Below are 27,611 nucleotides of genomic sequence, written 5' to 3'. Positions count from 1 at the left end.
GGGGACAGCCATTGCTGTGCAAGCATGATAACCTGAGTTTGGATACCCAGAACCCAACTAAAGGAGGTTGTAGTTACCATCTGTAATCCCAGCTTTCCCATGGTGAGATGGGAGGTAGAGATGAGAGAATTCCAGAAGCTCATGGGCCAATTAGCCTGGCAGAGTGGTCAACACCACATGGACCCTGCTTCAAACAAGGTAGGTGTGAGTCCTGATGCTCAGGACTGTCCTGTGACCTCCACATGCACATTGAGACTCATATGCCTGCCTGCACTCACACACAAGAACACACACATGATAACAAAAAGTGTTTAAAAGATGTTAAAAGCAAGGCATATTTCTATTACTCATCTCTCCTTAGAGCATCCAGTCAACATTAAATAACAGAAACCTTGCTCTGCTGTGACAACCTGTCGATGTCATCAAGGTGACCCAAATCTCAATGGTTGTAATCTCCCAAACAACTGCAGATGAACGGGTTGCAGTTTCTTCCCAAAGTTTTCATTTCTTTCTGTGCCATATCCATCTGCTCATACCCTGCATTTCTGTGCAGAGTAACCCTTCACAAGTTACCAGGACATGGGGAAAAATGCAATAAACCTCTCACACAAGCTGCTTCTAGCCCAGTCTGAACAAAGCTCTTTCCTTCCCATATAAGCCTAACCTCACAGTACACAGTCCTTTCTACTTTGATGTCTTTCAGCTCTGACCATCTGGTATACCACAGTCTTCTTATTGCACTGCAAGGCGTTTCTTGATTCAAGGTTTAAAATCCTCCCACATTCCTCCCACAAATCAGTTCCAAAAGGCCAAAAGCCACACAATAAGATTTATAGCAGTAGCATCCCAATTTTTAGGTACTAATTTTCTGGTGCAGTTACCTTCTTGTTGCTGGCACAAAGCACCTGACCCCAAGCAGCTTGTGGGAGGAAAAGATTTACTTTGGCTTACAGTCTTGAGGGGAAGCTCCTCTGTCCAATGGACAACAGGAGCATGATAATGTGACAAACACTGGCAAGGGGAAAATGGCAAAGGCACCCATAAGCTCACCCCCCCTCCCCCAACAACACACCTCCTCCAGCAAAGCTCCAGTTTCCAAACTGCCATCAGCAAAGAACCAACCATTCAAAACACACTAGTTTATGGGGACATCCACTGCAAACTATCCCAAGCATCATAGCTGGCATAAGACTAAACCTCCTAGACTTCAACTCTCAGCTATTGACTTCTCCTAAATTACCTAGAAAGGAAGTGTTTAAAATTAATTAATAAATTATAATAATATGAAAATAACAATACAATATATTATTATATTAGTGATAATATTAATTATAATATAACATAAGATAATTACTATTACTATTGTCTGTGGTCCTATGGGTTAAGTCCACCATGTTAGCCAAGTGCTCTACAAATGAGTTACATCCCAAGTCCTTTTAATTAATTAACTAATTAATGAATTTGTGAGTGTGGCATGCATGTGTGCATGCACATCTCTGTGCACAAGTGTGTGTGCATGTATGTGGAGGCCAGAAGTTGATGTGGAGTGTTTTCCTCAATTACTTTTCACCTTAATTTTGAGATAGCATCTCTCAGTGAACCTGGAGCTCACTGATTTGGCTAGATGTGCTGGCCAGCAAGCCCTTGGGGTCCTTCTGTCTCCACCTCCCCAGCTTTGGGATTGCAGGTGCATATTATTGTGCATCATTATACATGATTTCTTGGATCCTCACATTTATACAGCAAGTATTTTTTTAATTTTTTAAAAGATATTTATTTTATGTTTTAGTTTATTTTTAACATTTTAAAGTGACACAACTGAGTATTACATGATGGTTCTCTAATATGAAAGAAGTTATCGGGGTGAATTTAATCATCAACACCTACACCCTTTTCTGTGGATTCTAATTTTGCTTCACTGTAATTTCAGGACCCATCAGCATCTTAGAACTCAGAGGGTGGTGATCTTCTTCTGGTCTTCCGGGGGTGTTGGTGTTTCTAAGTGTACATATGTCAACACTTTCGATGACTTTTTAAAAACTCTTTAGGTTTATTTATTTAATTAATTACTTCAGAGAGAGAGAGAGAATGGGCACACAAAGGCCTTCAGCCTCTGCAAACGAACTCCAGAAGCATGTGCCACCTTGAGCATCTGGCTTATGTGGGTTCTGAGGAATGGAACCTGGATCTTTTGGCTTTTTAGGCTAGCATCTTCATCTCTAAGTCATCCCTCCAGTCCAACTTTCAATGGTTTGAGTATAGCATTTTGCATCAGAAATTGCACAAAAGTCCTTTCTATGAGAATCCTCAGTGGCACATTTAACTACAGCAGGAATCTATTTTTATTAAATGCATACTTCTGGTTGGTGGCAGGTGTGCCTAACCTATGGCTTGAAGGCCACACACATCATAGGATAGTCACGAGCACTGTCCAACATAGTTGTCAATGGCAGTGTCATGTCACGATGTGCAAAGCCTGCTCCTCCCTGCAGAGGTTCTTCCCTATTCTGAAGTTTACATCACTTCTTCTGTATGTCAGTTCCCTTACTGATCCCGGTTCATGGCCCTGGCTACTCTCAATGAGCATAACAGGGGCGTGGCTCCACCCCTGCAGGTCCTTTTGGGGCTGCGGGTATGTTCTGCCCGTTCTTCTTCACAGTGACATCTCCAAGTCTTCCACTTAGCTTTTCTTTCTCCAAGTGTCTAGACCCATGATTTTGGCAACTTTGCACAGACACAAAAATCTTGTCAAAACTGACTTTGTACTAGTTGTTACCAGGATAGTGAATCATATGTAATAAGGTTGTATTTTGATGAAATAGACAAAACCTAAAATTTGTCATGTTATTATTTTTTAAATATGAAACACTTCACAAATTTGCATGTCATCCTTGTGCAGGGGCCATGCTAATCTTCTCTGTATTGTTCCAATTTTAGTATCAGTGCTGCTGGAGTGAGCACATGCTAATTATTTTTAAGAGTACAATACAGTGACATTAGTACATTCCCATCATTGCTCAGTTACCATGGCTATCCATCTCCAGGACGTTTCCATTATCCTGAATTGAAACCCAGTACACATTAAACACTAACATCGCACTCCCCTCTCTTAACACCCTGGCTACTGCTATTCTACTTTCTGACTGCATGACTTTGAGTGTTCTAGGTGCCTGAGGTAAGTAGAATCATACTTCTTTGCACTGTTTTACTTAGCCCAATATCTTTGAGGCTCATCCACTGTGGTGCACACTGTTATAGTATATATCAGCATCTTGAACCTTCTTAAGGGCGAATAATGTTTCATTGTATAGACATGCTACATATTGATGGACACGTGGGCTGTTCCTACTTTTCTGCTGCTATAAATGATGCTGGTGTGAAGACTGGTATACAAATATCTCATTTCTTCTGTCAATGTTCTTGAGCATTTAGGACAGGAAGTTATGGATCTTGTGGTAATTCTTTTTCACTTTTTGGAGAATCTCATACTGTTTTCCACAATCACTGTACCATTCTTCATTTCCTTCAGCCATGCATGGGGGCTTTAGTTTTCTATATCACCACACTTATTTTCTGCTTTTTTGGTAACATTCATTTGGTTATGGCTATGTAGTGTAGCTTGTTTGGATCTTAATGTTCCTAAAAAACACAGAAGCTGAACTTTTCTTCTCTGTGCCCCAATGCCTATCAAACAATCAGAACAGCCACGATTCTTTGGGTATTACTTGAACAACAGACAGTAGCCCACTAAATCCAGGTTCATCTGCACAGACAAGGAGTGAACTGACTTCTGCAGAAGCTTCATTCAGCTGTCAGCTCACTCGCAAATACCGAATTCTGTTTCTTGTAATGACCAAAGTCATGTTTCCCCAGCTTGTTCTTGACTAGTTAAAGTGCTGAATCCAGATAAAGGCTTGTATCAAAGTTAGATCTCAGTTTGCTTTTAGACTAGTTTTTCAGTCGGCCTCATTCTGACACTTGACTGACCCTTCTGGCTTTATGTGGTCAGCTGTAAATTGGCCTAACTTCTAAGTCTATTCAAAACACTGATTTCTACAAATGGCAGGATGGAATCAAGTATAGAGTTGTGTGACTTGCTATTAATGACCTTTCTTTCCTTGATATGAAATGAATTTTTGCTCTTCAAGTACCTGCTATGCATTTTCATGTTTCTAACAGGAGTATTATAAAGAAATATCTCAACAAATTCCAAATGCTATCTTGCTAATCCATTAATTCTCTAGGCTAGTGATTCTACAAAAATGGATATTAGATGAGGTTGAGATGAATACTAATAGGTCTTTGTTGAGTCTAATTGATTACTTTTTATTATTCAATTATTTATTATTTCTTTTTATTATTCAAAAACAAAAACAACTAACTGGGCATGTTGGTTCATCCTGGAATCCCAGTATTGGGAGATGGAGTCAGGAGGAACAGTATGTTCAAGGCCAGTCTCAGCTACTTAGAAAGTCAAAGTCAGCCTGAGATATATGAAATCTTTTCTCAAAAAAATAATAAAACAACTAACTAGAAATTCTCTGCTGTAATTCAAGCCTATTATTCTTTTGAATAAGAATTTAAAACTTGTTAGGTAGTATTCTCTTTTTATTCACATATTGAAGTTGCATAGTATTGAAATTAAAATCACCTCCAAACCCTTTTTCATATGAAATATTATCTACTCTCCTCTTTCTCCAGAATATATCTATATTTAACTTTCAAATGATTTTTCTATTCTCTGGATAGTATCTGGTTTCTATATGAATTTATTAAAATGCTGTAGCCAAAGCAATTATGTCCAACCCAGTTTAAGGTCGAGAAAAGGGACCACACTTCTTTTCCACATGTTCCAGTTAGAGGCAGGCACCTGGGTGGCATAGGGGAAATCACAGCTCTAACTGTGCATGGTTCGCTTGTCTTCACTGGGGACCATGAGGCCAGTACAAACCTAGATGGGGAAGTGAGTCAACTGGGCAAAGTCCCTGAGCCAAGACTGTTTCTTTGCCCATGACATGAAGGAAAACAAAGGAATCTCTCCAGTCTCCTTTAATCCCAACCACTGACACAGATGGTGCTTTCTAGACCTTGCAGACATGGTCCCAGTGATGCTGGGCATTTGAAGAAATTATGGGAACAATTTTGAAATAACCTGTTCAACAGCAGCATCTATATTGTACATATTCATTGAGTGGGAAATATGAATTTTATCCTCAAAGCACATTTTAGTGGGAGCAACAAACAAACTCTGAATGTGACATGACAAAAGCCATGATTTGAATAGCTTACAAAAGAGCATCTCTGGGAGCTGGGGAGATGGCTCAGTGCGTAAAGTGCTTGCTGAGAGCAAGTGAGGACCCGAGTTCAGATGTCCAGTATCCATATCAAAGCCAGGAGCAGTGAAGCACACTTGGGACCCCAGCACTGGGGAGGCAGAGTCAGGAAGACCCTCAGCATTTGCTGGCTAGTTAATCTAGCCAGATTGGTCAGCAATGGGTTCAATGAGAGACTCCCTACATAAGCAGGGTGGCAAATAATAGAGGAAGACATACAATGTTATCTTCTGACATCATCAACCTCTGGCCTCCATACCCACATGTATTTGGTGCACCCACACTCATATAAACACACATAGACGTAACACACACACTATCTGCAAATTTAGAGTAACTCGTTTTCCAGTGAGACAAGAGCAGAACTGAGTACAATACAGTGGTGGCTGGTTAGATTGGCAGCCATATTTTCCAACACTTTTGAAACACTAGCTTTTCAGCCCAAAGGGGCGTACCCCAGGATGCCAAAAGAGCACTTGACTACTTTGTGCTTCAAATTAGCAGTTAGGAAGTATGGAGCGTATGATGGCTACCTATATTATACTTTTCTTAGGTATTCCTAGGGATACAGTGGAGAAAATAGAACCTGTAAGGTGTGGACAATGTAAAGATCAGGTCACATTCTGGACTACTTCCATTAACACAAATAAAACAATTTCTCACTGGACTGAAAATGGCACAAGCTTATGATTTTAGCTACCTTGAAAGCTGAGGCAGAAGGATCAAAAGACAAGGCCTACTTGGCTACATAGTGAGACCTTGTCTCAAAAGAGGTAAAAAGAGGGCTGGAGACACAGCTCAGTGCCTCAAAGACTCTAGGTCCCTAAGCAACACACACAATCCTTTTTCTACTTGAGTCCCAAAGTCCAAAAAGCTAGAAGGAAATCTCCTCATTTCTGTGTCTTTTGCCAACATGGAATTCCTTCTACAAAGCTCTAAAAAACGGGAGAGAGAGAGAGAAAAAAAAAAAAATGAAAGAGAATAGGTTCTCCAGCCACTGCAAATGAACTCCACTGTTTTGGTAGACTCAGCTAGCTGGCTCTCCCCAGGCATGTACAGCCCTTAAAGGCCAGGCAGGAAGCAGGGGCTCCTCTCCACAGTCCTTTGAAGTCCTGCTCTGACTTAACACCAGAGTTCCTGTATTTCTGTGTGCTTGGTAATTGGTGAATTCATACCCTGAAGAGTACTTTTGAAAAGAGAGGAAGAAAAAGTCACACAGGTGGAGTCCAAGCACCTGAAAACACCCGTGTGGTGGAGCGGCGCACACTTCACACCCATCACTCTCTGTGGGCGCAGTCCAGTCTGTGTCTCTAAGCACGAAAAAACAATAAAATAAAAAATAAAAACAAACAATAACGTGATAAACAGGCAGTGCTGGGAAAAGGGGAGAGGAGGTAAAATTAGAAATTCGATCTCATTTGGGCCTCCCCTTGACTTCCCCAGTCCTTGTGGACTCCTTCAGATGAATGCAGAAAAGACACAGAGAGTGTCAAGTAGAACAAAGGCAGAGTTTGTTACAAAGTGATATGAGGCCTTGTCAAGGGTGAGAGTGGGTAATGCCCGAAGGGACCACTGTGGAGGGAAACGCTCTCATGCGGGTGAGGAGGGCCATGGCCAGAGACCACTGTGGAGCAGAAACTCACAAGGTGAGCATGGACAATAGCCAAAGAGGCATTGTGTCAACCTACATTCATAAGTAGGTTTAACTAATTCTTGGAATTTCTGAGACCTAGTACAGGAACATTTTCCCATCTAGGTGATGGATAGGCTCATGTGGATTAACTCTTAAGGGAGGGACAATGATATATCTTCATTCTTTATCAAGAAGCTTCTGGCTGGATGGGCATCTGGTTAGTTTGCAGCAGTTTAAAATGTCATATCTATAATCAGGAGGTGAGACAGGGCTCAGGGCCCATGCTTTGACCAGCAGTCAAAGTCCTGCTTCTTAATATGAGGGAGGGGTCCCACCTCAATGACCTCCAGGCGTGCTAATATATGACTAGCTACCTGCAGTGAGACTAGATCAACAGGCATATTCCCAGAATAAGAGCTCACACATCATTTCAAAGCTAACATCAACTTCTGTCCTTCTTATCTATTATTGAGGAACCAACTGCTACTCTGTGGTTATATGAGAAAAACAAACCCACCTCCAGACGCTAAAAACACTGTCATCTGGCTGGAGAGATGGCACAGCGGTTAAGGAGCTTTTCTGCCAAGCCTAACTACCTGGGTTTGATTCCCTAGTACCTAAATAAAGCCAGATGCGCAGAGTGGTGCATGTATCTGGAGTTTGTTTGCAGTAGCTAGAGGCCCTGATATGGACTCTCTAGATTTGGAGAAAAATGCTAAAATAAAAATTTAAAAGTTAGGCCTGGAAACACAGCTCAGTGGATGAAGAGCTTGTTGTGCAAGTGTGGATGATGCCTGAGTTCAAGTCCCCAGAATCCGTGTAAAGCTGGATTCTGAAATGCCAGTGCATATAACCCCAGCGCATCGACAGCAAGCAGGGAGGTGGGAAGGTGGGGAATGGAGGGTGGACAAAGGGCACGGAGAGATCCGACGCCCAAAGGTTGTCCTTCTACCTCCACTCACATGCTGTGGCATACGCATGTCTGCATGCACAAACATAAGGAAAAAAGAAAGCATTTTGAAGAAGACTCTGAATTATGATTTTTCATGGAAATTTTACCCATGAGTGGAAAACAAGGGAAAGCAGTTGTCTCCAAGTCGCCAGTTTGAGTCTCGTTCCTGCCACGTGGCATCCATGGTGGGGAGCCGGGGGAGGTTCTCCCGCCACGACAGGGATGCTGCTGTGGGGACTCAGTCATCCCGTCAGCCCAGGAGCCGGTTTGTCCATTCTGATAGTGCAGCACCCAGACTATGTTGTTAACAGCACAGAGTCATGTTGTAATTAGTGACTTGGTGATTAACTCTGACTGACTTAGGCCACGGACTACAGCAAGATAATGGAAAACGGGGTCTTTGCCCTGATTGGATCCATCCAGTATCTGAAGCTACCCCATGACTGGTCAGCCTCCTCGGACATGTAAGCTACTCTGAACGCAATCCTCAACGTGCTCTGGCCACTTTGCTTTCCTGAATGGCAGGGGCCTGCTACGTTTGTCCTCTGTAGGGTGCAAACAGGCACGTGTGAAAAGCTGATTATTTTTATAGTGCTAGTGCTCTGGCAGCTGAACTCTAATTTACCAATTAATAGGGGTCTCTTCCTCATTCAGTTAAACACAGTTTCAGAGTGCTCACAAAACTTATAACTTAGAAAGGGAAGGGGGGACACTCAGTGAACAACCGCTGTGCTGAGCACTGCCCCTCATTTGTCCCTGGTCTGATTCTTCACAGCACCCCCTCGGAAATGGGTTATATTCCACTCCATGGGAGAAACAGCTAAGGGGTTCGGGAGATTGCTCAGTGGTTAAAGACACTTGCTTGGAAAACCTGCTGCCCTGGGTTTGATTTCCCTGTACCCACATAAAGCCAGGTGCACAAAGTGGGCCATGTGTCTGGGATTTGTTTGCAGTGGCACTATGCCCTGGCACACCCATTCTCATTCTTTCTCTCTCTCTCCTCACAAATAATTTTTTTTAAAGAAGAGGCTACTAAGGCTGAAAAGGGTAAAGTGAAATACTGTTTAGCCATAAGACCTAGGGCATTTTGACATATGCTACAGCATGGATGAATCTTGAGGAGGGCACATGAAGTGAAGTAAGGAATAGTTCCAAAAGAGACGTGTGTGATTCCACTTACATGAGTGAACCAGATTAGTGAGGTTCATGAAGACAGAGAAGAATGCTGATTGCAAAGGCTTAAGGAAGAGGAGATGGGAATTGGTGTTAATGGGAACAGTGTATCTGTTTCCGGGTGGTGAGGAGGTTGCAGAGCAATGGCACTGTTTTTTATGTCACAAAGTTGAGCACTTAAAACTGACTCACATGGTAAACTATATGAATCATACATTTTACCAAAACAACAACAAAAAGAAGCAGGTGAAAGTGCATTGTCCAAGGACTCACAGCTGGTAAATGAACAGAGAAGAGCTGTGGTAATTTCATTTGTCAACTGGATCTAGAATCACATGTTGGCACATGTGTGGGTACACATGTGTGCAAGCCCATGTACATATGTGTGTTTGTGTACAGGCCAAAGATTGATGTTGGGTAGTTTCCTTAAGCACTGTCCACCTCACTTATTGAGACAGCATGGAAACAGTCTCTGGTTATATCTGTGAGGGAATCTGGGGAATAATTTAATTGAGATGGGAGGACCCATCCTTACTGCGTGGTTCCATCCTATGGGCTGAGATCCCGGACTACATAAAAAGGATAAAGTGTGATGAGCACTCATATGTATCTCTCTTTCTCTCTCCCTCCTGAGTACAGACCTGATGTGACCAGCTGCCTCCTGCTCCTGTAGTCAGTCCTCTTGAATCATGACATGAAATAAATTCTCTCACCATGACTTATTCTAGACTGTACCCTTGAGTTGTGAACTGAAAATCAACTCTTCCCTTAAATTGCATTTGTCATCATTTGTCACAGCAATGGCAAAACAACCAATACAGGAGCTAATATTAAATATCAGGCATCACTCTCAATGCTGTACAAGTATTTTGGTTACCTGCAGCTCGTCATTGCTCATAGATTAATATTAAACACATTCCAACCAAAAGGAAATGAAAATGGAGTGGCGGCAGGTTCAGAGGAGGGAAGGAAGGACTCACCCCACACCCCAACCCGGCTTCTGAGGGAAAGAAATTCCAGTGGGGTGCAGGGACTGCAAGTGGGGCTTGAGTGGTTAAGAGAGAAGATACTATGTGCAGATCTTCCTGATGTGTGTATGCTGTGCATGGTGTGTATATACAGATGTGTGTGGGTACACATGTGTGTAAGTGCATGGACACGTGTGTGTATGAGTGGAGGCCAAAGGTCGAAGCTGGGTAGTTTCCTCAATCACTGTCCACCTCACTTATGGAAACAACGTCTCTTACTAAACCTGGAGCTCACCTACTAGCCTAGATGAGCCAGTCAGTGAGTCACAGGGATCCTCCAGTGTGCTCCCCAGTGCTAGGATGACAGGCAAGTGATGCCACATCCAGCTTCTGCACGTGGGTGCTGGGGACCCGAGCTCAGGTCCTCAGACTTGTGTAGCAAACACTTTATCCACTACACCTTCTCCTGGATCACTATAATGCACTCCATTCAGCTACATCTTCAATATCTCACTGTCCCATTCATCTGGCCAGACATTTATTCATAAGATTTACCATCTGCTAGCCATTTATAAAACTCCTGAACCGGCACACAAAAGAAACCATGTGTTATAATGGTCCATGTCTTCAAGAGGCAAAAATTTCAAGAGAAGTGCTCAGACACCTTTGAACAAAAAAGAAGCCATGGAAGAGGCTACATGAATGAAGGATATCACTTGTACTCATGGTGAGTGAACTGGACACGCAAGGACGGAGCAGTCCAAGAATCACAGGCTGGCTGTGCAATGCACCAGACTAGGAAGTGGTAAGTGGGCAATAAATCTACAGTGAGATTCATGCTGTTCTTTTGGGCAGGATTTATGCAGGTGGAGAGAAAATGCAGACTATTATGGAAAGACAGAATGCCTAATATGAACTAATGCCAAGAACTGGACTGACATGAAGAATCTGGGCAAGATATTTAGTTAGATACTTGAGAAATAGTTAACTTGTTTTTATGACAGCTTGTGTGACCACAGGAAATCACAAAATCTCTAGGTCATACAAAATCTTTTTATGGCCAATAGGTTTTACTTTTAAATGTGCATGTGTCTGTGCGTGTGCATGCTTGTATGTGTGCAGGTGTGCATGCTAGTGTGTATATGTGTGGAGGACAGACTCGCTATCAACTTCAACAATGCTGTGCACAATTCTTTCTTTCTTTCTTTCTTTCTTTCTTTCTTTCTTTCTTTCTTTCTTTCTTTCTTTCTTTCTTTTTGAGATTGGTTCTCATGTTGGCCTGGAATGCACCAACTAGACTAGACAGGGTGGCCAGGGAGCCCCAAGGATCTTCTTGCATCTACCTCCCATTCTGGGATTACAAGTGCATACACCACACTTGGCATCATATGTGGGCTCTGGAGATTGAACCAGGGTCTCCATGCTTGTGAGACAAACACTTCATTGATTCAGTGAGTCTCCTGGCTTTTTAAAAACTTTAGTAAGAAGCACACCATACAGAATTCACCATGATAAAAATTCCAACTTTACAATTTGACAGTACTATATATATTCACATTTTTGATAACTATTTCAAATTCTTTTCATCTTGAAAATTTTACATCATGCCTACAACACTGACTTCTGATTCTCACCCCTTCCAGCTCCTGTAGCTGGCGCTCCGCACTCCCTCCTCCTCCCTGCGCTCCGCGCTCCCTCCTCCTCCCTGCGCTCCGCGCTCCCTCCTCCTCCCTGCGCTCCGCGCTCCCTTCTCCTCCCTGCGCTCCACACTGTTTTCTTGTAAACTTAACTACTTCAGTTTTAGAGGTTTATTATTTTGAGATAGGATCTTGACAAACCAAACTTGAAATCCTCCTGCCTCAGCCTCCAAGTATGTGTCACTATACCTGGAAAATGTTTTAAATGTTGTATTTTTTATTTGTTTGAATGAGAGTGAGAAGGTGTGCATGGGTTTCTAGCCACTGCAAAGGAACTCCAGGTGCACACTGGCTTACCTAGGTACTAGGGAATTGAACCTGGGTCCTCAGGCTTCACAGGCAAGTGCCTTTAACTGCTAGGCCATTTCTCCAGCCCTTATACCTGGAAATTTGACTAACAAAGTACCTCAAATCAGTGTAATAATATAGTATCTGTCTTTTGTGATTGAATTTTTTCATTTGTCAGAATATTGTAAATGTTTTTCTCTGTTTGAGCACATGAAGAGTTTTCTTTGCTTTTTAAGGGCAATACTCCATTGTACATATATACTTTGTTTTATTCATCCATTCACCTATCAAAGACTATTTGGGTTGTTCCCATGTTTTGGTTGCTGTGAATCATTCTGAAAATGAATATTGGTATGCAAATATCTCTTTAAGTCTCTGCTTCAATTCCTTTGAGAACTGAGAAGCAGAAATGCTAGATTATTAGGTCATTCTACTTTTCCTTTATTTAAAAAGTTTTTGAAATTTTTATTTAATTTATTTGACAGAGAAAGAGGGAGAAAAAGAGAGAAAGAAAATAGGGGCACCAGGACCTCCAGCCACTGCAAACAAACTTCAGACACGTGCACCCCCTTGTGCATCTGGCTAACGTGGGTCCTGGGGAATCAAACCTGGGTCTTTTGGCTTTGCAGGCAAGAGCCTTAACCACTAAGCCATCCATCCAGCCCTACTTTTTCTTTCTTATGGCTCCACAGGCAGTTCTGTAAGCAGCTATGGTACTTCGACTTCCTGACAGCAGTGCTTAGGATCACCAAGGGCTCCCTGCCTTTGCCCACAGGTGCTTTCGGTTGTTTTCAGAGTCATCATCATAATGGTGTAAGGACTCTTTGTGGTTACAATTTGCATTTTTTCTAATGATTAGCAACGCTATCTTTTCACCTGCTTCTTGGCCATTACCTATCTTCTTTGAAGTAATGCTTACCCAAGGCCTTTGCCCATTTTTGAATCAGTTCGCATTTCTGTTGTTGAGTTGCATGCAGCCTTTAGTCTTAAAGTCTATAATAAATAATTTAAGTCATACAAAATGTAAGTCTAAGTTAATGAGCACAGTTATATCTGGAATTCAGCCTTAAAGGAGAAAAGAAGGGCTCAAGGGATGACTCAGCAAATAAAATGCTCTCGTATCAAACCTGAATACTGTAGTTCAAATTCTAGACCCTATTGAAAAAGCCAGGAGCCAGGAGGCCTTCCATAATCCCAGCACACTGCTGGATGAGAGAGTAAACAGGTGAGAGAGAAAACAGAGACAAGAGAATGTTCTGAGAGCTCCGGGCAAGCACAGCAGCGAACAGAGGCATGAGACTCAGAGAGCGCCCGTCTCAAGCGAGGCAGAAAGGCAAGGACTGACTCAAACACGGTCCTCCTCTGACTCTACACGTGCGCTGTGGCACGCACAGTAATCAGGATGACACAATCACCGTATTGAAAGCCCCTAATGTTTCCCCTCAGCTGTATTTCCTACCACATCCTGACTACTCGCCAAGGGATTGCTATACAGAATCTGGAGTTCATTATCCCATAACTCTTCTATAAGCTATATGTCTATGCATACTTGCAAATGTGCATTCTACACTTAGCACATGGGGGCCTTTAAAACTTGTAAATCACCTCTTGTTCTTCTGCTACTCCATTTATCATATGGGCAAGATAAATTCTGGTTGAAACATGTATTCCTTTTTCCTCTCTAGAAGTTTATTCTCAAACTTTATGCTTTAGGATTCCTTTGTTCTATTAAAAATGTTTTTGAGGGCTGGAGAGATTGCTTAGTGGAAGTGTGAAGCCTAAGGACCCCAGTTCAAGGCTCGATTCCCCAGGACCCACGTTAGCCAGATGCACAAGGGAGAGCACGCATCTGGAGTTTGTTTGCAGTGGCTGGAGGCCCTGGCGCGCCCATTCTGCCTCTTTCTCTCTCTCTATCTGCCTCTTTCTCTCGCTGTCTGCTGCTCTCAAATAAGTAAATAAAAACAAATGAAAAAAAATTTTTAAAAATGTTTTGGAGATGGAGTCTTATGTAGCCAAGGCTTTCCTTGAACTTGCCACATAGCTGAGGGTAACCTTCAACTCCTGATCCTCCTTCATCTCCCCGCCAGTGTTGGGACTGCAGATACAGAGCACCATACGCAGTTCATGCAGTGCTGAGGACCAAGCCTGCGGTCTCCACTCTGCCAACTGAGCTGCACCCTTAGCTCACTGTTAAGATGCTCAGGGTGCCAAAGCACACGGTTTCTGTGGTTGTGCTAGACCTCATATTAAAAGGGATAACAGGAAAAGTTAAAATAATTATTTATTAGTTGAAGAGAACATAAACAGGAAAGGAGAGATGCCTTAGCGGTTAAGGCATTTGCCTGCAAAGCTGAAGGACCCAGGTTTGATTCCCCAGGACCCACACTAGCCAGATGCACAAGGGGGTGCATGTGTCTGGGGTTCGTTTGCAGTGGCTGGAGGCCCTGGTGCCCCCTTTCTCCCTCTCCCTTTCTCTCTCTCTTTGTCTCTCAAATAAATAAATAAAACTAAAATATTTTTTAAAAAGAGAACATAAACCAACTGTGTAATATGTTAACTAACATAAATAATATGGATGCCACTATGCACGATCATAGTTTTCAAAACAAAACAAGCTGCTAAGAAAGCGCTACCATTTCACACTTCTGCAAACATGTTTATCTTCAGCTCCATGGAAGACAGTTGCCTTCTCATATTGGTTTACTCAGTCAGCTCAGGATGCTGCTGCCAGAACATGTAGCCTCTAGAAAATTCCACCGTGGAAAAGAAGAGTAGAGCTTGGCAATCTGTGAACTTGGTCTCAGCTTTACAAGCTCCTTCTACACGCTATATATCTATGCACCCTGCAACTGTGTGTTTACACTTAGCACATTGGGGGGCTTTAAGACATATAAATCACCTCCTATTCTGCTACTCTGTTTACCACATGGGCAAGATAAAGTCATATATACATATATATAGAGAGAGAGTTTGGATCCCCAACACCCATATAAAAGCTGGGCATGGTGGCATACACCTGTAACCCTAGCACTGGGAGGGCAAGACAGGACCCCTAGGACGTAGTGTGGGTCGTCTAGCTGAATCAGTGAGCTTTACATTCAGTGTGAGATGCAGCTTCCAAGAGAAGAGCAATGAGGAAGACACATGACATGCACACCCGCGCTCACACACGCACCCACAGACATGACCATACCTGTACAACACACACACACACACATGCACCCACAGACATGAACATACCTATACAACACACACACACACCCCTGCACACATACACACACGCACCCACAGACATAACATACCTGTACAACACACACACATGCACACACACAGGCACACGAGAGTGACTTCATCAATAGAACAATAAAAAAAAAAAAAACAATTGTCATCTGAGTTTGGATCCCCAGAACCCACCTACAGCCAGGTGCTGTAGCTCTGGCCTCTGTCAGCCCAGCACACCTACTGGGGGAGGGAAGTGGCATCAGGAGGGTCACCTGGAACCTTGTAGGCCAGCTATTGTGACGTTCACAGTGGTGAACAGGAGACCCTGCCGCGAAAAGCGGAAAGGAAGGACCAACATCCACGGTTGTTCTCTGGCCTCCATGTGCAGGCTGTGCTGTGTGTGCACCCTCACTTTCACACCTGAACACACTCAGACACACACACTTCACCTACCCCCAAAATGGCTAAAAGAGACCCAGTGAGGTGGCACACGCCTGCACTGCCAGCACTAAGGGAGGTGGAGGTAAGAGGTTCACACGTTCCAGGTCAGTCTCAGCTACAGAGTTCAAGGTCTGCCTGAGCTACATGAGGCCCTGTCTCCTAGGAAAAGGTAAGCGACAAAATTTTGTTAATGTCTGTTTTACTATAATTAGAGAAATTAATATGTAAGTATTTTATTTACTATTGAATTTTCCCACAATCTACTTATTTTATTATTTATTTATGTTTTAGTTAGCATGCAGAGATTTGAGTCACCATGTGCTCTTGCATTCTCAAATGCAATCTCTTTCTCTTTTCATTCCCAACCCCCTCCTGTGTTCTCTCCCCTGCCTCAATTCCTGCTCCTCTGAATCCTAATTCCCTCCCCTCCCCCTCTTCCAGCTCATCTCTTTATATTCGCTTTTGTTTATGGTTCTGTCTTTATAGGGTTAATTCACAGGCAACAAATGCTGGCAAGGATGTGGGGAAAGAGGAACCCTCATCCACTATTTGATGGGATCACAAACTAGTATAGCCATCAAGGAAATAAATATGGACATCACCTCCCAATGACCCAGCTACACCGCTCCTGGGCGTAGACCCAGGAGCCCACACTCTCCTTCAGAGGTGCTTGCACACCCATGATTATTGTGGTTCTATTTACAATAGCTAAGAATTAGAACCAGACGAGATGCACATCAACAGATATAGGGTTAATGAAAATGTGGTACATAGACACATTCAAATTCTGTTCAGTAGTATGGAAAAATAAAATTATAACAGTCGCAGAAAATTGATGGACTTGTAAAGAATCATATTAATTGAAGCAACGAAGTCAGAAAGAACAGAACTGCGTGTTCTCTCTGAGATGAGGAACTTGGCGTGTGACATCTTTAAGTATGTATACCCAGGGGTAATGTGAATTAAGCCCTCAGTCTATTCTTTATCTCTTTCTCGTGGCTCATTTTCTTTTCCATTTCCGGAACGGGCTGTTTCACTGTTGTTTTTCTTTCCTTTCCAAACCCCTAGCCCTTCCTTCTCCACCCTACATAGATGATCTTGTATGCTGTGAAGAGACAATGAAACCCACAAGACACGAAGTTGCTTCACTTCCTTTCCTTGGTCTGGCTTCTCCCTCCCCTCCTCCCTCATCTCCCTAGCATTCATGGGAGAAGGAAGAAGTGAAACAGAATTGTTTTAAGTACAACAATGAAACCTAGTTCTTTGTATGCTAATAAAAGCAGATTAGGGGCTGGAGAGATGGCTTAGTGGTTAAGCGCTTGCCTGTGAAGCATAAGGACCCCAGTTCGAGGCTCAATTCCCCAGGACCTACATTAGCCAGATGCACAAGGGAGCGCATGCATCTGGAATTTGTCTGCAGTGGCTGGAAGCCCTGGCGTGCCCATTCTCTCTCTCTCTGCCTCTTTCTCTGTCTGTTGCTCTCAAATAACTTAAAAAAAAAACAACTTTTTTTAAAAAAAAGCAAATTAATTTACAAAAGGCTTATACGTCTCTTCTCTCTCCTGTCTTGATCAGTGGAATTACCATTTCTGAGTTTTCCAAGCTAGAAGTATTGGAACCATCCATGAGTCCTCTTTTGTCATCACCTGCACCCCAAGTCTCATACGTCTTTAACCTGGCAACTTCTGCTGCCTTCAATCTCTGCTCTTCAGTGTGTTAGTGTGAGAACTTCATTTACTTTTCCTGCAGGAGAGTTTTACTTACCCTTGGCCTCTGCCCTAGAGAAGCAACCACCCCTCACCTTTTCACGCCGCCCCATACTCCCTCATGTTGGCCCCATGGCTTGTCTCTCATATAAGTTCCTTCCTTGTTTAGAAAACCAGAACAGACCTTCTCAGCCTAAAGTCCAGACTCATGAACCACATGCTGTCTTCATTATATACAAACTTTAAAAACTTAAGGCTAGTCAACCATTAGTAAAATATATGTTCAACAAGGCATTTAAAGATGTTTTGGTTTCTTGAACACGTGTGCTTTTAAATAACTTGAATTTGTTTGAAAGAACTTTGAGCAAAACAGATCACCACACAACTGTAACGATCAAAACAGACAAATAATATTTTTTTAAAGCTCGGTAAACACATAGGAAAGACACAAGCAGAAGCCCTCAACTGATTTAATTTGCAAAACCACAGACTTAGCTCAACTAGAGAAAAGATGACGTAGATAAAATACAACCAGAAAAGGAAGATAAGAGACAAGGGGTAAATAGCTTCAGCTGACTGCTTAGCAAGCAAGCACTGTGGGTGATGCTCAGATCTCTATGAAGCTCCCAGAGGCCCTGGAGGGCATCACTGCACACTGTGAGTGTCACAACTGGGTTGTGTTGTTTGTCCTTGAGAACGTGGCATCATCACAACACAGGAAGTAAAATAAGATTTTTGTGTGTCAGTGGTATGCGTGTGTGAGTGCGTGTGTGAGTGTAGTCTATGCGTGTGTCTGTGCACATGGGCACACCTTTGCACATGCATGTGGAGGCCAGACAGGCTCCGGGGTGTACTCCTTTATCCATCTTTCAGCTTGTTCAGGGCTTGTTACAGCCTGGAGCTCATTGCTTTTCAGCAAGACTGTCTGCCAGCGAGTCCCAGGAGCCCTGCGGTCACTACCCGTGACCCTCAGCGCCGGCCTTCCAGACGTGCTTCAAACTCAAGTCACTGTGCTTGTGCCCCATGTGCCCTTCCTGGCTGCCCATCGCCCCAGACTGCCCCACACGGCTTTGACAGGTGAAGCTGAGGGTTCTCATTCCACAGTTCACCACTTTTATCTTTATGTGTGAAGATTTGAAAAAAAAATCCGAGATGGTTCGTATCCTCACAGTGTAAGAGGCTGGGACAATCTCCCAGCAGAAGTTAACGAGGAGGCACATGAGGGTCCAGAGCATCCTGAAGCCACTTCGCTTTGAATCTTCAGAACCCATGTAAGCAGGTGGGTATGGCCTGGCCCAAATAACCCCACCCTGTGGGTACAGAGAGCAGGGAACTGCCAGAGCTCGCAAATGGCACAAGCTCTGGGTATCAGGCTGGTTCAAACAAGAAGGGGTAGAGGAGCCCGACACCTGACACTCTTCCTGCCTCCACCACGGGCAGGCGCATGGGCACTGCAAAGACGCAAGTGCATACATCACGCACATGCACACACACATGCACACCCCCAAACACTCATGCACACATACATGCATGCACGCACGCACACATGCACACACCCCCCCACAAACACACACAGAAAAAAGAAAAACAGCTGGAGAGATGGCTTAGTGGTTAACACGTTTGCCTGCAAAGCCAAAAGACCCAGGTTCTATTCCCCAGGACCCACATAAGCCACAGGTACAAGGTGCAACATGCATCTGGAGTTCATATGCAGTGGCTGGATATCCTGGAGCATCATTTTTCTCTCTCACCCTTTCTCTGTCTATTTTTTTTTCTCTCTCTCTCTCAAATAAATAACTGAAAGTAAAATTTTTTTGCAGCAGCTGGCTGGCCCATTTTCTGTCTCTCTTCCCCCTCCCTCCCTCTCTCTCTCTATCTATCTCTGTGCTTCTCTCAACAAATAAAATAAAACACTTTCAGGTAAAAGAAAGAAAATTAACAAGGGTGGTCCTTTCACCAGGAAGTGTTTGGAGAGAGTATTGTGTGTTGATGAATGATCTTTCAGTGAGGTCTTTCAGAGGTGACGCAGGTAGAAGGTCAAAGGGGAACAGGAAGTGAAGGGTTTTGTTTTGTTTTGCTTTTTTGTTTTGGCTTGGGCTGCATGAGTGGGATTTAATTAGGCAAGTCTTGGGGTTTCTTTTATTCATTTGCCTAGCTGCTAACACTTTAGCAATGGGGGAACAAAAAGTCAATGATTAAAAGTTAAAGGGCTAGATCCTCGTTAGCAGTAAAGATGGAAGCAGCCGGCTACCTCGCGGAAATAAGCACATAGGAGCAAATACCGCGGACAGCCAGGCCCACGTCCTGGCCAAGAGCCCCGTGCAGGAAGCCGGACCCCGCAGGTGCCACCCCGGAACACAGGAGAGCCTGCGCCCCAGAGCGCCTCCGTGTCGCCGAGGGACTCCCCTGCAAAGCCCGGGTGTCCTCCCCCCCCCCCTTTCTCTCTAGAGAAGCAAAACCCTTAGCAACCTTAAGGAAAACGTTTAGAGGCGAGGAAGGAGGAAGCACGTGGACATCCGGCAAGGAGCTGGGTTTTATTTGGGGGTCACAGGGCACACCTCGCATTTCAGCAGTCCGGAGACTGGAAATGGAAAGTGTGTTGGTAGCATTTTGCAGCGGGCTTTTGTCTAGCAGAGAGGATGGGGGGGGGGGGGGATGTGCAGGCTGCAAGCCGGTGTGGCAAGTCAGCAAGTGGCTTCTTGTGGCCTAAGGGAGAGGGGCAGCTGGTGCTTCAAGCTCAAGGTGCAGTCTGCAACCTCTGGACAAACCTGCTTGCTCACCCTTCAGGTAGCCCGAGCCCAGGGCAGGTTCCAGAAGTCTCTTGGGTTCTTCGCTCTCCGTTTCCATTTCTCAGCAGCGGCTCTTACCCACTGTCCTCAAGAGCACGCTGCCCTCAGGAAGCTAGGGTTTCCTCTCCCCCGCCTGAGTCCTGCACCCCCAGAAAGACGCCTGACTAGAAATACTTGTTAGCTGGGTACGATGTAGCCTTCCTCTTAAGAATTGCCATTTTCGTGTTACTAATTAAGCTACTCTAAACTGTGAGCAGACCTCAGGGGCGCTTGCTTAAGAGGATCTGTGTGCCTTAAAGTCCTGCTTGGCAGATGTTCAGGTATGGGGATAAAGCGTAGTCAGAACTTTCTGGAATATTTTAAGGTCAGGTAGGAAGCAGCATTCTAAAGGGTGTCTCCCTTTAGATAGGTTGAGAAGTTTATGTTTATGTTGTTTCCACAGTTTCTTCCCCTCCTGCATGACTTAGTGCATCAATCCTCTAAAACATGCGGATAGTGGGGAGTGTGCATGTCACAGGACGACTAGGCTAAAAGGGCAGCCATACTATATGTGAACGCTTGCGTTCTGCCCCTGGGACGATGGACTGTGGATGTTCTTAATCTAGGCGGCTCTGATTTTTTTAGGTAGTGGTTTGCTGTAGCCCAGGCTGACCTGAATTCGCTATGTAGTCTCAGGGTGGCCTGAAACTCACAGCAATCTGGGAATTAAAGGCAGGTACCACCATGCCTGACAGCTGTTTTGGTTGTTGTATTTATTTATTTTCATGGCTAATATTTATATTGTTAATTGTTTTGCCCTTGACCATTGCTCATTTTCTTACAGATGAGGGCTAGACTGTGCTTCTCGTCTCAGTTCGGTAATCAACCAGAACCAAAGCACAGATTTCTTAAGATTTCAAAAACAATGCTCTCTGGAAATCAGTGTCAAAAGAAATATCTGGAGTAAGGGGATCTTCTTCAAATGTATGGAATCAAGTGTTTCAGGAACCTGTTAAATAATAAACGATGGATATAAAAAGGATCAAAACTTGGTGGAAGCCATTGATGCGTATACATGAAAACACAACTGAGATGCAAATTAAAAATTGCATCAGGCATAAAATAATTTAAGTATGTTCCATGGTATATCAGAATACACTAGTTTTCTAATTTCAGAAACATCTCCATAAAGTCAAAGTTCAACCTTCAAAATTACTACTCAAGAATATTAATCTGACTATATGTCTCATTCATTTTTAATTAAAAACCTTAATTGCAATTTGCAGGTTATATGGTAGTGTGTGTGTGTTTGTGTGTGTGTGTGTGTGTGTGTGTGTGTGTGTGTTAATGTGATAGATTTGCCTTTGGGTGTGTTTGTGTGTGGTGCTGAAGATTAAACCCCAAATCCTTGCACATGCTCAGTATGTGCTCTACCCTTGGGCCATGTACCCCTAGACAGAATGTAACATTTTTTGCTTCTCTGTGTGTGCATGTGTGTATAGAGTTTGTGTGTGGTCTGTGATGTGTTGTGTACATACGTGTGTGGAGCTGCATGTACCCCATGTGTGTGTGTGAAGGTTAGAGACTGTCTGGTGTCCTTCTCTCACTGTTCATTCATGTTGTTCCTTGAGATAAGGTCTCTCTCAACCCAGAGCTGCTGTCTGTCAGCAAAGCCTCGCAAAACTGTGCTCTCTGCCCAGCCCCCTCATTGCCTGTAGACCCGGATTACATATATGCTTGTTTGCACCCAGATTTTTATGTGGGCCCTGGGGAGTCAAACTTCGTGGTCTCTGGCCCAAGAGACCCTCATGCTTAAGCTGCAAGCTCTCTTAACTGCTGAGCCATCTCCCCAGCCCAGAATTACCATTTTTAGATTCGTTTAGTATATGATTAAATATGACATTAAAGATAAGAAAGAGTGAATTAAAGGAAAAGGAGAAAAGTTCAAAGACATCTTAATGAGAATTTGAAATGAACAGAAGTTTAGAAGAACGAATGAGGACTCTAAAATACATTCTTCAGGTTCGCCTAAATACATAGTTTTTTACTTGTGTATGTGTGTTGATGTGTGTGTGGTCAGGTGTTTCCACATGTGTGAATGTGCATGGGCATGTGGAGGCCAGCGCTTGGAGGTGGGGGTTACTCCCTTGGTCTTCACCTTATTCTCTGAGACAAGGTCTTTTGCTAAACATACAGCACACCAGGGATTGCCCATCTCTGTCTGTCCAGAGCTAACATTATAGGCATGCACCACCAGGCCTCACATTTTTTTAAAAAAAATTTTAATTTATTTATTTGCAAGCAGAGAGTGAGAGAGAGAGAGAATGGGCACGACAGGGCTTCCAGCCACTGCAAACGAACTCCAGAAGCGTGTGCCCCCTTGTGCATGTGGCTAACATGGGTCCTGGGGAGTCGAGCCTTGAACCAGGGTCCTTAGGCTTCACAGGCAAGCACTTAACCGCTCAGCCATCTCTCCAGCCATGCCTCACATGTATGTGGGTGCTGGAGGTAGGAAGATGGGTCTTTATGCTTACACAGGAAGCACTTTGCCCACTGAGCAACATTCCCAGCCCAATATACACATTTCTATATTTAAGAATAAAGCCATGAGTCTGAAATGAGGGTGGAAGAAAGAAAATACATAGAGTAATGAATCTGGTTTCTGGATATGCTGCGAAGACAAAAATGTAGGGTGTGAAAGAAGTCAGGATCGAGCTGGATGCTCACAGTCAGGAAGAAAGAAGGGGAAAGAAACAAGCCCGGCGTTTTCTAGAGACCTCATCTAGGTGATGACGCTGCCAGGGGACTTGTAAACAACTCAATCCATGTCAAGTCCAAAGCAACTACTGTGGCTGTCTCCTCTCTCCCTCAAAAGTTTTCTCAGAAGAGACACGAACTTTGGGAGTTTTGTGAAATTATTTTCAACTTTTTCTAAGCCTTTCTAAACACCCGAGGGCTTTTCCTTGGTCCAGTGGACAATGTTTGGATAAGCATTTAGGTAAGCAGAGGTCCTGATTTGATGAAATTAAACTGGAGTAAGTGTTTTGTCTGTTTTTAAAACAAGTTATATTTTTGAACAGCCAAACAAGGAAACATGTCCTAAATAAATAACTGAATTTAAAAAGGGAAGAAGTTTTATTTCTTAGAATTCATACCAATGTAGGTAGTAGTTTAAAAATTTTGTTTTATTATTTATTTATTTATTTGAGAGCGACAGACAGACAGAGCAAGAAAGAAGCAAAGAGGAGGGGAATGGGGGCACCAGGGCACCCATCCACTGCAAACAACTTCAGATGCACATGCCACCCTGTGCATCTGGCTTATATGGGTACTGGGGAATTGAGCCTCAAACCAGGGTCCTTAGGCTTCACAATCAAGTGCTCAACCACTAAGCCATCTCTCCAGCCCCTTAGGTTATTTTTAATGAGTCAGTTGACACAGTATATTGCCCAGTTGAGACTTTGTCATGTAAAGAGATAAGAATGTGGACCAACACTTTAACGACTCTTATTCAATACGGTACTTGAAATCCTAGCCAGAGATATAGGACAAAAGAAATAAAAAAGGGATACAAATAGGAAAGGAAGAAGTAAAATTATTCTCATATGTAGATGATAAGATCTTGTTCCTTTTAAATAAAATTTTAGGGCTAGAGAGGTAGCTTACTGGTTAAGGCACTTGCCAGCAAAGCTAAAGGACCCAAGTTCAATTCCCAAGTATCCACATAAAGCCAAATGCACAAGATGACACATGTGTCTGGACTTTGTTTACAGTGGTGAGAGGCCCTGGCATGTGCCCTCTCTCTGTCATCCTCTCTCTGCCTCTTTCTCTCTTTCAAATAAATAAATATTAAAAAATAAATATTTTATTTATTTACTTTATTTTGAGAGAGAGGGAATGTGCTCCCCAGGGCCTCCAGCCACTGCAAATGAACTTCAGACGCTTATGCCACCTTGTGCATCTGGCTTATGTGGGTACTGGAAAATCAATCCTGGCTCCTTAGGCCTTGTAGGCAAGCGCCTTAACCACTAAGCCATCTCTCCAACCTAATAAGATCCTGTTCTTAGAAAAATCCCAAGATTCCACCAGAAGACACTTAGATCTAAATCAATTCAACAAAGTAATGAACCAACATTAAGACACAAGTTGGTAGTTTTGATATAAAGAAGGGCTTACTGAGAAAGAAATCAGGAAAACAACTCCACTCACAGTAACTTCAAAGAAACAAAACAAAACTGAGAACAAACAACCAAGGAGGCAAAATACCTTCACAGTGAAAACTATAAAAACTTGAAGAGTAGTATTAAATAAGAGTAGAAGATGAAAAGACCTCCCATATTCATAGATCAGGCAATTTAATATCGTGAAAATGGTCATATTACCAAAAAAGTGACGTACAGGTTCAATGTAATCCATTATGATATCAATGAAATTTTTTCACAGAACTAGAATAAACATAAACAGTTCTTAAATTCACAGAAAACTGCAGAATGCTCTGTCTAAATGGCCAAAGCAACACTGAGCAAAAAAGAGAAACCTTAAAAGAATCAAAATACTCAAAAATATAGCACAGAGCCATAGCAACAAAAGTAGCATGATTGGGACTAGGGATGTGGCTCAATAGTTAAATGAATCAAGGATCTGATACATTGAAACTACTAGAGGAAAACATCAAGAAATACTCCAAGATAGCAACATTGGCAACAGAGCCAGGAATAGGAGCCTTATAGCTCAAGAAGTAATAGCAGGAATTATGAATCAGATTTCTGTAGTTTCTACACAGCAAAGGAAACAATGACCAGTGTGAGGAGGCAGCCTACAGAATGGGAAAAAAAATCTTTGTTTGCTATTCATGGAACAGAAGATTAATATTGAGAATATATAGAGAACATACACACACACAAAAGACAGCAAAAGACTTAGTAATCCAATCACTAAACAGGCAAATGTACAGAACAGATAATGCCTCAAATGAAGTAAAATTGGCCAGTGATTCTATGAGAAAGTTTTTTTTCAAGTGTTTTATTTTTATTTATTTATTAAAGAGAGAGAGACAGAATGGGCATTCCAGGGTCTCTAGCCACTGCAAACAAACTCCAGATGCATGACCACCATGTGCATCTGGCTTACGTGGGTTCTGGAGAGTTAAACCTGGGTCCTTAGGCTTTCCAAGCAAGCGCCTTAAGCATTAAGCCATCTCTCCAACCTGAAAAAAGTTTGTTTGTTTGTTTTTTAACATTCTTTGCCTCCAGAGAAAATACAAATGCATTGCAATTTGATCTTGCCACAGTGTGAATGACTATTACCAGAAAGAAAAACAACAAATGTCGGTGATGTTAGAAGGAGGAAGAAACACTTGCGCACTGCTGGTGGGAAGGTAATTTACTGTGGAAACCTGCGCTCCACAGACACGGTTCCTGCTTTCCAGCTCGAGAGTGAGGAACTGAGACATCTGTGTGTGCTGGATGCTGTGACACACGAAGCAGGGACACCTTATCACGGCCTTCAAGAGGTCTCAGAGGTGTGGCGGTTAATGTTGATTGTCAACCTGACAGGATCTGAGACAATAAATCTCTATGCCTATGAAGAAGTTTCTAGATTAGGTTAATTGAGATGGGAAGACTCGCCCTAACTGTGGTGGGTGCCATTCCACGTGCTGGGCTCCTGTGCTGAATAAAAAGAAGAAAGTGAGCTGTGCACGAGCGTTGATCTTACTGTTTCCTGACCACAAGTCACGTGAAATGTAGCTCGTGTCTCTGCTGCCTCCGCTGCTATCAGGAACCGTATTGCCTTGACATGCCAGCCATTCCTTAAGCTGCTTGCGTCAGGTAATTTGTCACAGCAATGAGCAAAGTACCTAATGCCTGCGGCAACGTGAATTAGTGGCAGAAAGTATATTCTAATCCCGTATGAAGAGGAGGAAACACAGGGGGCATTTTGGAAACTATGAAATCTTGAAGGACCCAAGCTCAAGCCTCTGGGAACTTTTACTTGGCAGGTGGAGGGAAGGTCAGGAAGGACCCTCACAAGCTTGTTAAAGGTCTCAGAGGTGATATGAACAACTAAAAGGTTTTAAATTGAAGAGTGGCAATCAATCACAGTTTTGTAGTAGAATCTTGCCACATAATGAATTAAACTAAAAGCTCAATGTCAGAAAATAAGCGAGGTACTCTTTATGAAATGTCAAACCAGTAGCCTAAATGCTTGGGCTAGGACGTGAGCCCATCTGACTCACATCAGCAGGCTGCTTCTGTCCCAGGGGAGCTAGGAAGGCAGCCCAACATATTGTAAATTGTAAATTTACCTCAAACATTATGAGATATTCTTTGGTAACTCTATTGCATGTTTCTCGAGTGTGAACTCTGTAGAGAAAGGGAAGTGACAATATCCTATTGCAATGTCCAAATAAGTGTCACCCTGCCAAGCAGACCGTGCTTCCAAGGATGGCTCCCACCGCATGCACTGTCCCTCTGGCTTGCTGCCTGGCCTGCGATGATGCTCTGATCAGCCCTTTCCCAGTTGCTGCCTGTCTGGCCTGGGAGCTGTTTTGACCAATAGACTGCAGAAGAAACTTGGTTCTTACGTATTTGTAACCTTCACTTTTAGGGTAGAAAATCCACGAGAAGAAGCCCCAGGTAGCTACATGGCAAGAAGGAGGAGAGGAAGTGACGTAGTCTTGCCCAGCTGTGCCCTCACGGGGGCCACATGACTGATACCATCTGACATCTGGCTGCAACGTCAGGCATGACCCCTAAGGATATGAGGAATCACAAAACCGCTATGCCAGAGCCACCCTCATTCCTGACCAACAAAATCAGGAGCAAATTAATGGTGGCGTTTTAAATCACTAAGGCTGGGCACAGTTTGTGCCACCAAGATCGATATTCAGAGCAATGCTCAGGGTCATGAAACATTTTCAAACACACAACTAGCTGCACCCTTGACAATTTCCGAGCAGAAACGTCAGTGTACTACCAATATCTACCAAATTGAACTGCATTCTTCATTGCTTGGCACCAAATCCCATTCCAAGCCTATGCTACACTTAACTGATTAGGGCTTAAGCTTTTCTTAGAAAAGCGTTCTTAGAAAATAAAATCTTGTGATTCTTGATTGCAAAAGATTAAGAAAATGTGCATAGTGTGTGGATTAAAATTCTCTGGCATTTGGACTGGGTTTTCTTCCTGGTAGCTTTAAGACAAATATCCAATCAAATTGTGTTTTATTTCTTCAACTTGCATAATGTTTGATGGCTCTTGAAGTTTTCTCTTTTTAACATATGGCCACATATCCTGAGCTAGAACTATACTTGAAAATATAGTGTGTTTTCCCCTTAGGTATAGAGACTTAAGGCTAGAGTTTTAGGTAACTTTTCCAGAAGACAATGCCCATGATAGTTTTCCAGAAACAGACCGATTTTAATACTGTTC

The 27,611-nt window shown here is 43.2% G+C and overlaps 1 protein-coding gene and 1 non-coding gene across 2 annotated transcripts in view; both read right to left on the bottom strand.

Annotated features, from left to right (window-relative positions):
• Positions 1 to 27,611, bottom strand: part of Prkcq (protein kinase C theta) — a 153,108-nt gene that overhangs the window by 100,382 nt on the left and 25,115 nt on the right. The window lies entirely within an intron of this gene.
• LOC123455140 lies at positions 2,855 to 2,961 on the bottom strand. Its single transcript, XR_006633699.1, has one exon. It is a non-coding gene; the product is annotated as a U6 spliceosomal RNA (small nuclear RNA).

The sequence above is a fragment of the Jaculus jaculus genome, chromosome 15 (assembly GCF_020740685.1).
Source record: "Jaculus jaculus isolate mJacJac1 chromosome 15, mJacJac1.mat.Y.cur, whole genome shotgun sequence".
Taxonomy (NCBI): Eukaryota; Metazoa; Chordata; class Mammalia; order Rodentia; family Dipodidae; genus Jaculus; species Jaculus jaculus.
This window is presented reverse-complemented; position numbering and strand designations above follow the sequence as displayed.